This window comes from Macaca nemestrina, chromosome 16 (assembly GCF_043159975.1).
Source record: "Macaca nemestrina isolate mMacNem1 chromosome 16, mMacNem.hap1, whole genome shotgun sequence".
In the NCBI taxonomy this organism is placed as follows: domain Eukaryota; kingdom Metazoa; phylum Chordata; class Mammalia; order Primates; family Cercopithecidae; genus Macaca; species Macaca nemestrina.
This window is the reverse complement of record NC_092140.1, coordinates 7,877,926-7,889,002: the sequence shown is the minus strand read 5'-3', so window position 1 is coordinate 7,889,002 and position 11,077 is coordinate 7,877,926.

Sequence of the window (11,077 nt, the reverse complement as noted above, 5' to 3'; positions counted from 1 at the left end):
GTTGCAATGACTGGTATGTGTATTTCTGGTTTCAGCTCTGAGCCTAGTTCTTAATGCTGCCAGCAGGCTGACCATTCAGGGTTCACTTGCCATTGGAGAGAGGTGATTCAACACGATCAATGGAAATTGCTTTACATTTACATTTTGTGGCCTAATCCTAAAGAGTTGGAATGGAAAACTAGGTAGAAGGACAAACCTCCAATTCGACAGGCCCAGTTGAAAAGAGGTTAGAACTGAAATAAAAACAAAGATGCTGTAAAAACAAAGCAAAACAAAACTTTCAGAATAGCATGAACAGAAGTTAACAGATTAGAGATGACCAAGAATCTACAAAGGCAAACCCTGGAGTTACGAATAATGGAATACAAAAGGAAGTCTATACCTGTTGTAACAATCGAGGATGAAGTAAAAATTTAACCTAATCATCTTTGAAAGGATCGAAAAAAATAAATAATTAGAATTAAGGCATAGTTGACATATAGGACATGTTTAACAAAATAATTTGCTTTCCAACAAAAATAAATATATGTTCAGAGGACGGAATCTATCCAAAAGAAAGATGCAACAAAGTCGAGACTGGAAGGAGTCATGGCAGGCCCTGGTCTCTGAATGGTGAGACCTAATATTACCAGGTCTGTACTATATGGTACTATATGGCGAGCCCCGGTGAAGTGCTTTATATGCATGTTAGCATTTCATCTTCCATAACTTTCGAAGTAGTCACAAATATTTTACATATCTAAAGGTGAGGAACCAGAGAGATTCAGTTCTATATTGCCACAAGAATTGCAAGTTAGCAGCTAAACATCTTGGTGGAAAATAGCAATAACTGTGCTGAAGAGTGCAAGGAGAAGCTGTTCTGGGTCAGGCCTCATGCACAAGGGCTGAACCTGCTCAAGTATATTTGACCAAATGTAGGCAAGCTAGTCTCCTGTGTTTAGGGAACAGATCAGATGGCAGCTGTTCCAGGATGGACTTAGCTAGATCTGGAGCAACTCAGGTGGGGTCCACATGTCTCATCCCTCAACAGCCTAGCTCAGACATGTCCTTCTGTGGCAATGGCATTGAGAAAGATTGCAAGTAGGAATGTGCAGGTGCGTTTTCAAGCCTCCACTAGCATCTCATTGTTTATACCAAGTCATAGGACCAGGCCCAGAGTCAGAGTGGGTGGGCATGACAAGGTTACCTTCCTGAGGGTGTGGCGGAGGATGGGACAAAGAATGGCCCCTGATGCCGCCTATCGTGCTGTAGATGAGATCAGTTGGGTCATTTACAGAAGGTCATCAACTGCTCAGAGGCAGAGCCTAGATTCAAACTTAATCTTTCCAATCCAGCCCCTCCCTGTCCACAGCTCTAGGAACCAGGAGAGGTTATAGCTCACAGTAGAGCTCTTAATGTATCATACTATGAAAGCCTGCAAGTCAGTTGGTAAGCAATGTGTCAAAGTGTGGGAACAATGTGATTTTAAAGAGGTGGAGTAGAAAGTCCAATTAAAAAAGAAAAGGAGAAATTAAAACCAAATGTAAGACCTTAGAGATAAAGTCATCATGATAGCACAGCTTGTGAAGCACAGGCTTCTAATTTTGCAAAAGGACAAAAGCTATCTGGCAGGAGAGTAAATCATTTTATGAAAGTAATAAAAAGAGGAATGAGATAAGGTCAAAAATCTGAGTTTACAGCATTTATATTTCAAATGTTATTAATTTGTTGTGTCTAGATTTTATTTTGCATGAGGTTAGGAGAAGTCTTGAAAATGTGCATGAGGTAAATAGATTTTAGAGAACAAAATGCTATACAATAGACCTTCTTGACATTCACTAACAAAAATGCACTTTGCAAATTATAAACCCCTTTGGAAATCTGGGGAATTTTTATAATAGCAGAGCCAACCATCTTTCTTGGATGAACTAGACTAGCCAGTTGACCCGAGGCACCTTCTGTTTCCAGGACGTTACGTGCCTTTGAAGGAAAGAAGATAGCTAAGTTAAATACATATATTCAATGACTACTTTCTTAAAAGCAATCCTGATTGTCCATTACAGTGGTATTAAGGATGAATAAAGTTCAAAGCAAAAAGAGGTCTTTAGTGTGTTAATTTGTTTAAAGTAGATTCTTTCTGAAGAACCTACTAAGACTACTGCAGCCACATTCAGCTTCAACACAGAATCAAGTGAACAGGTAACATTGTTCATAGCTGATGAGTGAGTCTGAATTTAATTTTATCCTCTGGCTAACTTCTAACTCATTGTCTTATATGACATAACCATTTGCATTGCAGGGCTAAACTCAATGTCACAATGACATTCAGGAATATTAGTGTCACTGTCACTTGTCCATGTTTCTATGTGACCTGCTGTCCTGACGTTTTGCCCTCGAAGTCTCTGATTCTTCCTTTTTGGGTATTTTAGGGGCCGTACGGGAGAGTGGGACTCTTTCTTCTCAGCGGTGGTGGCTCCGGTCGGACAGGAATGTCGCCTGCTAATGGGAGAAGTGTTTGGAAAAAGTCTCACTCTGCATTAGGACATTCAAGCATCCTCTTGTTACCACAGCAGTTGTTGTCAATTAACTTGTCCAAATTCATTTTTGCTTGCCATATGTGCACTGGTAAACATAGTAGTAAGAGTAAAAAAATAACCATTTTTTCAGTGCTAAATTGGCATTTTACCTACAATATCTTTAATTCTCACAGCAACGCTTCCGGAAGCCATCATATTGCTTATTTTTCAAACAAGGAAACCGAAGGTCAAAGAGATTGAATAATGGCTCAAGGTCGCCATTCTAGGGCTTTTGCAGAGCTGACCTTCAATTTTAAACTATGGCTCTTCCTCCTATGTGACACTGCGCCTTTTCTTATTCTAGATTTTGTTTTTACACCTTAACTTGGGCAGATAGAGCCCTATGTCAAGAAGGTTCTACTAGTATGCATTTTCCATGATTTTGTGTTCACCTCGACAACATTTAAAATGTCAAACTTTCTAGTGGAATAGGGTCCAGAAGACCAGGACTCAGTACTGGCTCTCTGAATTAATTAGCCATGTGATCCGAAGCAAGGTCCTTGCCCAGCTGGTATCCCCATTTCTAAGAATGAAGTTACTAATCTTTGCCCTGCCCGCCCCACGTCTCAGGGTGTGCAGTGAGGACGAACAAGGATAAAGTGGGTAAAAGTACTTTGCAAACGGTAAACTAATGCACACATGCCATTGTGATTTCTGCCCTGTTAATCTCCTACTCAGGCCTTGGAACAGCTGTGTCATGTTCCCTTTGCAGAAAGGATGCATAGTTGGGTAGCCAGGCTGATATCATTCTACCTTTCAAGAGGTTACCCTCCCGCTGACCGCTGCTCCTTTCCCATGCATGCTGATGAATCTTTTAAAAGTAAAACAATGCGTCCTGCCCACTCCCCTGCTCGCTCTGTGCTTGCCTGTTGTGTTTTTCTACAGCACACAAGGAATGGAACCCAAATGCAAACATCATCACCAATTAACACATGCTGACATCTCTTGCTGGCGATTTTTTTTCCTCTCTCTGTCTCTCCCAGAACTCAAAAGGGCACAGTTTTTCTTCTCTGAATTTTTCTAAACCCTATGCAAACATTTAACTATGTGGTGCAGATAGTCTGAACTTAGGAGCAAGCTGTGACTGTTCAAGTGATTGAACCTTTTAAAAATTATGAGTGATGTCCCCAGGACCTCGGTAAAGCACACTGAAACCTCTGTTTACCCTGAAGCTACTATGTTTAGAAACTGTCTTTGACTTAATCGAAACCAGGATACAAGCTCCCTTCTGCCAGTTGAAAGAAGTGGCTAGAGGGTAACTAGTCAACTGTCCCACTGTTAGCACTGAGGGTCTCGCGTCCCGGGAAACTCCTCAGTACCAAGGAAACAGGGCAGTTAGACACCCCAGGGGTGGAGCCATCCCCTTCCTGCATCTGCACCAACCTGCTGCCCTGTATTTTTCATGGGATCTAATCACAGTGAATAATTTTCACTTTTCTGTAACTTGCACGAAGCCTTTTTAGAAAAGCATTTTTTAAAAAAGAAAAATAATTTATTTTCGCTCTTTCACAAAACAATCTGTCCCCCAGTGAGCTGTGGCTGTACTTGAACAGGTCACACCTCCAGAAGACAGGCCTCAGTGCTGCTGACTGTGGCCTCTGAAGCCGACATGGGTTCTTGCTGCGTATTTTGTATTCAAACCTCTCGATAAATGATCGGCTGTTTTTCATGTTTGGAGCTCTCCCTGAACAATAAAGCAAAAACATTTGTCATCCATAAAGTACAGCTGCAAGAAGTGTGTGGGAGTGATAATTGGATGACACTCCAGGAAGGAGGGGGGAAATGCAAACAGCTGTTCCGAGAGGACAACGCGGTGTTGTGCAGAAGATGAGCCCACAGCCCGGGAGGACTGAGCAGCCTGGGAGGACTGAGCTCCCCCCCGTGCTCACTGGCCCCGGGCCACACCGGCTGCATGCCCCATTTCTGTTGCCACAGCCACTCTTGCTCCCTTCTCTGATGCACGCCTGGTGCCAGTGAGGGGCAGGTTCCAGCTGGATTGGGGTCTCACGGCCCCAGGCCGCACCCTGCCCTGGCCACAGCAATGCTTTCTGCTCACTTTGGCAGCTGGAGGTAGCCTGAGGGGGAACTTCCTTTCTGTTTCCATGAGGGCCACCAAGCTAGAAAAGGCCAATCGCCTTTAACCCCACAAGAAGGCCCCTTTGACAAGTTCCGCTTTGATTCACGGAGGGTTTGGTGCGCACTGCGACAGGCAGCTGTCAAGACAGGGCCTCAGGCAGAAAGACGGAGGGGAACACAGATCACCATGAAGGCGACACCACACATGTTTGATCCTCTTAGCCCTGTCCTTCCCACTCTCAGATTTCCCTCAGACAATGGTTGAACTTACAGGAGTCCACAGACAAAGACGCGTTTATGCACACTTAGCCCGGCAGGCTCCGCTCCTCTGCTGAACCACTTCTGAAACCCAATCCCAAAGGCTGAAAAATTATCCCAGGAATTTCTGAGCTTTTCATGTAACATCCTAGACCATCAACTTCAAGTTCAAAATGTAAAGACAACATCCCTACATTTGCACATCTCATGTGCAAGGTGTGTGTGTGTGTGGTGTGAGTACATATATGTGTGTATGTGTTTATGTGTATGTATATATGTATATGTATGTGTGGTGTGCGTACATATGTATGTGTATGTATATGTGTGTGTGTGTGTGTGTGTGTGTGTGTGTGTGTGTGTAGTATGCGTTGTTCTTTTTTTAAAAAAAAAAACCTGTGCAGGATGGTAAACACTAGTCTTTCATGATGAAAGGCTGTATCACCTTAAGTCTGGAATTGTATATAAGGCAACATCTGGAAATAACATTAATATGTTACTTAGAGGGCAATTTAGAAAGGTGCCAGAGGGATCAGAGAAATGGAGCCATCATTTGAGAAAAAGAAAAGGGGGAGATTTGAATTGAGCTGCTTCTTCTAATGTATCCTTCCTAAAGAACAGGAAGGCGAGGAATGATGTTTGCACCTCACCAAGTCTCACTGAGTGAAGGGTTTCAACCATGGAGACCCAGATCTTAGGGGTTCTTCAGTCATTAGGCCATACATAGAAAACTGCTGCAACAGTTCTGAAGAAGACAGCCCCTGCGTGATCTGGAGAAGGCTCTGGCTATCCCTAGAGTATGTAGTATGTGGCCAGCTGCAGGCATACAAAGGCAGATCAAAACGGCATAGTCTTCCAACTGCCTGAAGGTATGTTTTTTCCCTAGACCAGCATTTCTGACCTTGGCTCTATTGACATTGGGGACTTCATCAGTCAAGATCTGCCTTAGGCCATTCAGGCTGCTATAGCAAATTACCATAGACTGAGTGCCTTCAGTAGCAAACGTTTATTTCTCCTCTTCCTGGCGGCAGCAAAGTCCAAGATCGAGGGGCCAGCAGATCTGGTGGCAAAGTCCAAGATCGAGGGGCCAGCAGATCTGGTGGCAAAGTCCAAGATCGAGGGGCCAGCAGATCTGGTGGCAAAGTCCAAGATCGAGGGGCCAGCAGATCTGGTGTCTAGTGAGGGCCTGCTTCCTGGTTTGAAAATGGCCATTTGCTTGCATGTAATCACATAGCAAAGGGCAGAGACAGAGCGTGAGCTCTCCTGCGTCTTTTCATAAGGGCACTAGCCCCATTTGTGAGAGTTCCATCCTCATGACCTAATCACTTCCCAAAAACCCCCATCTCCAAATACCATCACCCTGAGGATTTAGGCTTCAACATATCAATTATTTTGAGGAGCCACAAATAGCCCATAGCAGGGTTCTCCAGAGAAAGAGAAATATATATATATATTTATATATATTATTTATTTATAGATATATAATTTTTTTAATTTTTAATTTTTGTGGGAACATAGTTTTTCTATTTCTGGGGTACATGAGATATTTTGATGCAGGTATAATAATCACATCATGGTAAATGGGGTATACTTCTTTGTGTTTGGAATAATCCAATTATACTCTTAGTTTTGTTTGTTTGTTTTGTTTTTTTGCTTTTGTTTTTGTTTTTTTTTCACTCTGTTACCCAGCCTGGAGTGCAGCGGTGTGATCTTGGCTCACTGCCACCTCTGCCTCCTGGGCTCAGGTGATTCTCATGCCTCCGCCTCCCAAGTTACTGAGACTACAGTTATACTCTTAGCTATTTTTTAAATGTGCTGTGAATTACTGTTGACTATAGTCATCCTATTGTGCTATCAAATACTAGATCTTATTCATTCCATCTAACCATATGCTTACACCCACTAGCCATCCCCACTTCCCCCAACCACCCCCTACCCACCCCAGCCTCTCAGAACTATCAATGTGTTCCCTAACTCCATTCGTTCAATTGTTTTAATTTTTAGTTCCCACAAATGTGTGAGAACATGCGAAGTTTGTCTTTCTGTGCTTGGCTTATTTCACTTAACATAATTTTCTCCAGTTCCATCCATGTTGTTGCTAATGACCAAATGTTATTCTGTATTCTATACATCTGACTCGTTTCCCATCCTGGGACCTTAGGTTTTGCTTTTAAGGCCTTCAACTGATTAGGTGAGGCCCACCGCATCATGGAGGGTCATCTACTTTACTTAAAGTCAGCTAATGGTAGGTATTAACCACATCTACAAAATATCTTCCTAGCAACACCTATATTCATGTTTGATTAAGTAACTGGGTTCTATAGTCTAGCCAAATTGACACACACATCAGGTAGGGCCTTAATCATCACAGGGCCCTACCTGATGATTCTTTGTTGAGGGAGGCTATCCCACACCATTTTGGAGGTTTAGCAGCATTCTTGCCAGTCAGCAGTCCCTCCAGTTGTGACAAATGAAAATGCCTCTAGGTATTACCAAAAGTTCCCTGGAGATGAGTGGGCAAAATCACCCCAGGTGAGAACCACTTTTCTAGACCATTATGTATCATCCCACAGTCTATTCTGCGTTAGCCACAGTTTAAAAGTACAGAACCCAACTAGTAATGCTTGTGTTTGCAGAAACTTGTATTTTCACTCAGATGCTATTTTAACATATCGAAGGCTAAGGAACATAATTAATAGTCCTATAAGTCTGCAGAGGGCAGGACGTCAACATTTGGAGAGCAGTAAACAAGTTCCACCTTCAGGTACATCTTGTACTCTCTTGCTGGAGTGACAGTAACTTTTCTCCTGAGATTTGGAATTAAAAATGAAATAATAATATAACCAATGCTGAGATCTGTCCCAGAAGGCTCAATTAACCTGTTCAAGCTGAGCACTGGGCTCAAAAGCAGGTCCCTACTAAAAACTCTAAAAAAGCTTATTATCACAATTTTATTTGATAATTCATTAAACGGAATATTTTTACTTACTGAATACATTTTTAAAGAGCTTTGATATAGATGAAGGTAATTTGACAAAGACTCACTTATCCTAAATTATAGAACTTTTTTCTTTTTTCACTGCATTGCTATTAACAGATTTTTATATGCACCCTTTTAATATAAAAAAAAATGTCCTGGGCTCTTCCAACCATCTGGTGTGCAGTGACACACGGATGGCAAACTGCTATTTAAAGCACTGAATGCTTATCTATAACCAAGCATGGTTGTCTTCTGCAGTGTTACTTTCCTGCTGTGCCTGCATCATTCTGGTATTTTCTTGGTCATGCACAACTATATAGTAACTTATAAGCAGCTCATATACATTTTTTTTGAAGTAGAGAGTTATTTAATGGCATGTTCAGCACAAAATTCTGGTGCCAGGAATAGAGAATGAAGACTTCAAAAGGCTAACAAAACATTTTTTGTAACTGCAACATGCTTATTTATTCAGTTGCTTTAAGTAAGGCAAAAAAAAAAAAAAAAAATCCAATTTGGAATTTTGACCCACTAAGCATTATGGTAAGATATAGGAATTTCTCTTTGGCATTCTCCTTTGCCCATTAAAACCAAAGCAAACAAACAAACAAATAAAAAACAGAAAAACTTCTTCACTGGTTTCTTAAGTGGGTTGCATCTTCTGTCTGATTTACAGTGTGGTTAGCTGAGAACCAGATGCCAAATATGGTATTGTGAAGTGTACAGGATGTCAGAATTTCTGGTCCAGTAAAGTGTTCATTTTGCAAAGGTAGTTTTAAGAGGCCTATATAGACCCAGGCAGGATAAATATTCTAGGTTCATTTCTGAAGGAAGATTTCTTTGTTTTCTCCAACCCAATCCACCTGGATGTTAACATGAGGCTACTTCCCAAAAATAGATGAGTGATGACAACTTCTATCCTCTTCCAAATGTTTCAAGAGAAATGGATCTAACTGTCGAGAGAAGGAGCAGCCAAGATGCTGAGGGATTTTTTTTTTCATCCTGAATCTTAATCCTCTCTGTGTGGCCCTTTTCATCCTGCCTTAAGACAAAATGAAAGCGATGTATGTATCTTTTTGTGCCAAACACAAATACATGCTCTGCATCAGTTTACAAGGACAAAGTCTCCCAGGTTAGAAGTTAATCTCACACACTCAACAATAAAGTAAAAGCAATATTCATTACGAGGATGTCACAAATTAGTCATTCTATTCACTTGGAGCTTTGAGTCATTCTATTCACTTTGAGCTTTGGAGTTGCCCAGCTATTAGTATTTGCTTGGGGAAGTTACCAGATTATGGCCCCATCTACTTTTGGAGAACTCGCATTCAAACAAGCTGGGTTTTGTTTTTGTTTTTGTTTGTTTGTTTGCTATACTTTCCATTCAATTTAAGAGCAAACATTTAACCTTATGCTTGCAAAAAAAATCGAACAGAAACACAAACAGGTTTGGGCTGATTCTGTGTCAAGGTAAGCATTTTGCTTCTTAAGAAAGCAAATAACCTCTTTGTTATATTTTGTTTGCAAAGTCATCACAGCTTGATGGTGAAAGGTGAATAGCCTGGACTGGTTACTTTGAATCGTTTTTCTCATTTATCTCTCATGAGAACCTTGAAAAATAGATCTAATTCTTCCTACTTACCAATATACATATTGAGGCTTCTCCATGAATGTGCCATTAATAAGGGGGAATATTTGAAAACACATCTGATCATCAAACCCATGTTCTTACCTCTTATTGAATCTGACATACAGTTTATTAAGATTTTGAATGATAAGCTCTGGACAATCACACACTCAGGGCCCCTTCCAACTCTGAGTCAGAAGACATCAGATGTTACTATACTTAATGCAGATTACAATATTAAATGTCTAATTTTAAATATCTTGAAATGGTGGAAGACAATGACAACTTGGAGAGAGACACAAAGACTGGACCACGAGATGATTATGAAAAGTGTCTTTCCATAATGAGACTGAGAAGCATGAACCAATCAACAGACTAAATCTGGACTATTTTTTAAACAAATATCCCATTCTAGAGTCTAAGCTCCTTTGTGGAGTGTTGTCGATTTTTACCTGTGCACAGGTTTGTTAAGAAGCGTCAACAAATTCAAAGTTTACAAACTCAAAAAAATCTCCACTATAACCTTTCAATGGCATCCTCTCCTTCTCTGCTGCTCACACACACATCCCAAACCAACACTGTCAATCCTGTCTGTAGCTTAAACCTCTATCATGTATACAAGAATAAGAGCTACCACGAGCGCAGGAAACTGCTCTGCTCTGCTCTTTGCTGGGTTGTCACCACCAAGACCAGTTCCTGGCTTCCAAGAGGGTTTCCATAAATATTTACTAAATGACTGAATTAGTAGTGGATTAACCTACGAATAAATGTGTTTTATGTCATGGGATTCAAGGTGCTTCCTACCATGACTTCTAAAATAAATGTTTAAAAGGACTGATAGTCTGAAAATAAAAGACAAAGGCACTTAAGATTTATCTCTGACTAGAGGAGACCCTAAAACCTATTAGACATCATGTAAACACTTACTGAGTGAATGAAAAGATAAATGGAAATATGTGAAAAGGATTATCCATACAACGTAAGTTATCCCAAGAGAGTTGCACCAGAGACCTAGACCTATACCTTGGAAATGAATAGTTGGCTATAGTAAAAAGAAAAGATAAGAAAGGCCTTGTAGTTGGGCCAATTTTTCCACTGTTGTGCAGCCATCACCTACTGTGTAATGCATAATTGGCTTGAGAGATGTGGAAGGGGGGGGTTCTAATTGTGGAGAAGTTAATGATGCAAAAAATAATTAATCCAAAGCCTTTGCATTGTGTTGTTTCCATTTTATGGTTTTAGGAAAGAGAATGTGACATTCATCACCATCAGATCCAAATTCCTTCAAGATGATAAAAATGTAATACCACTTGACATGAAAGAATCTCGTTCAGCAAGTTCATGTGTGGTAACTCCTGCCCAACCCCTGGTCTTTTTATTCCTGCTATGGATTTCTTCTTCTAAAGATACTTCAACCATCTCCTTGCATTTACGGTTCTTGAATTTACAAATGACTTTGTTTCTTCCCAAGACTTATTTCTTCCAAAATAGTATACAGCCAATTTTCTGTTTATCATGGTTTCACTATTTTATATTTCCCATGTGTCTTGCCAGCATCCTAGTATATACCCTCAACCCATACCCATT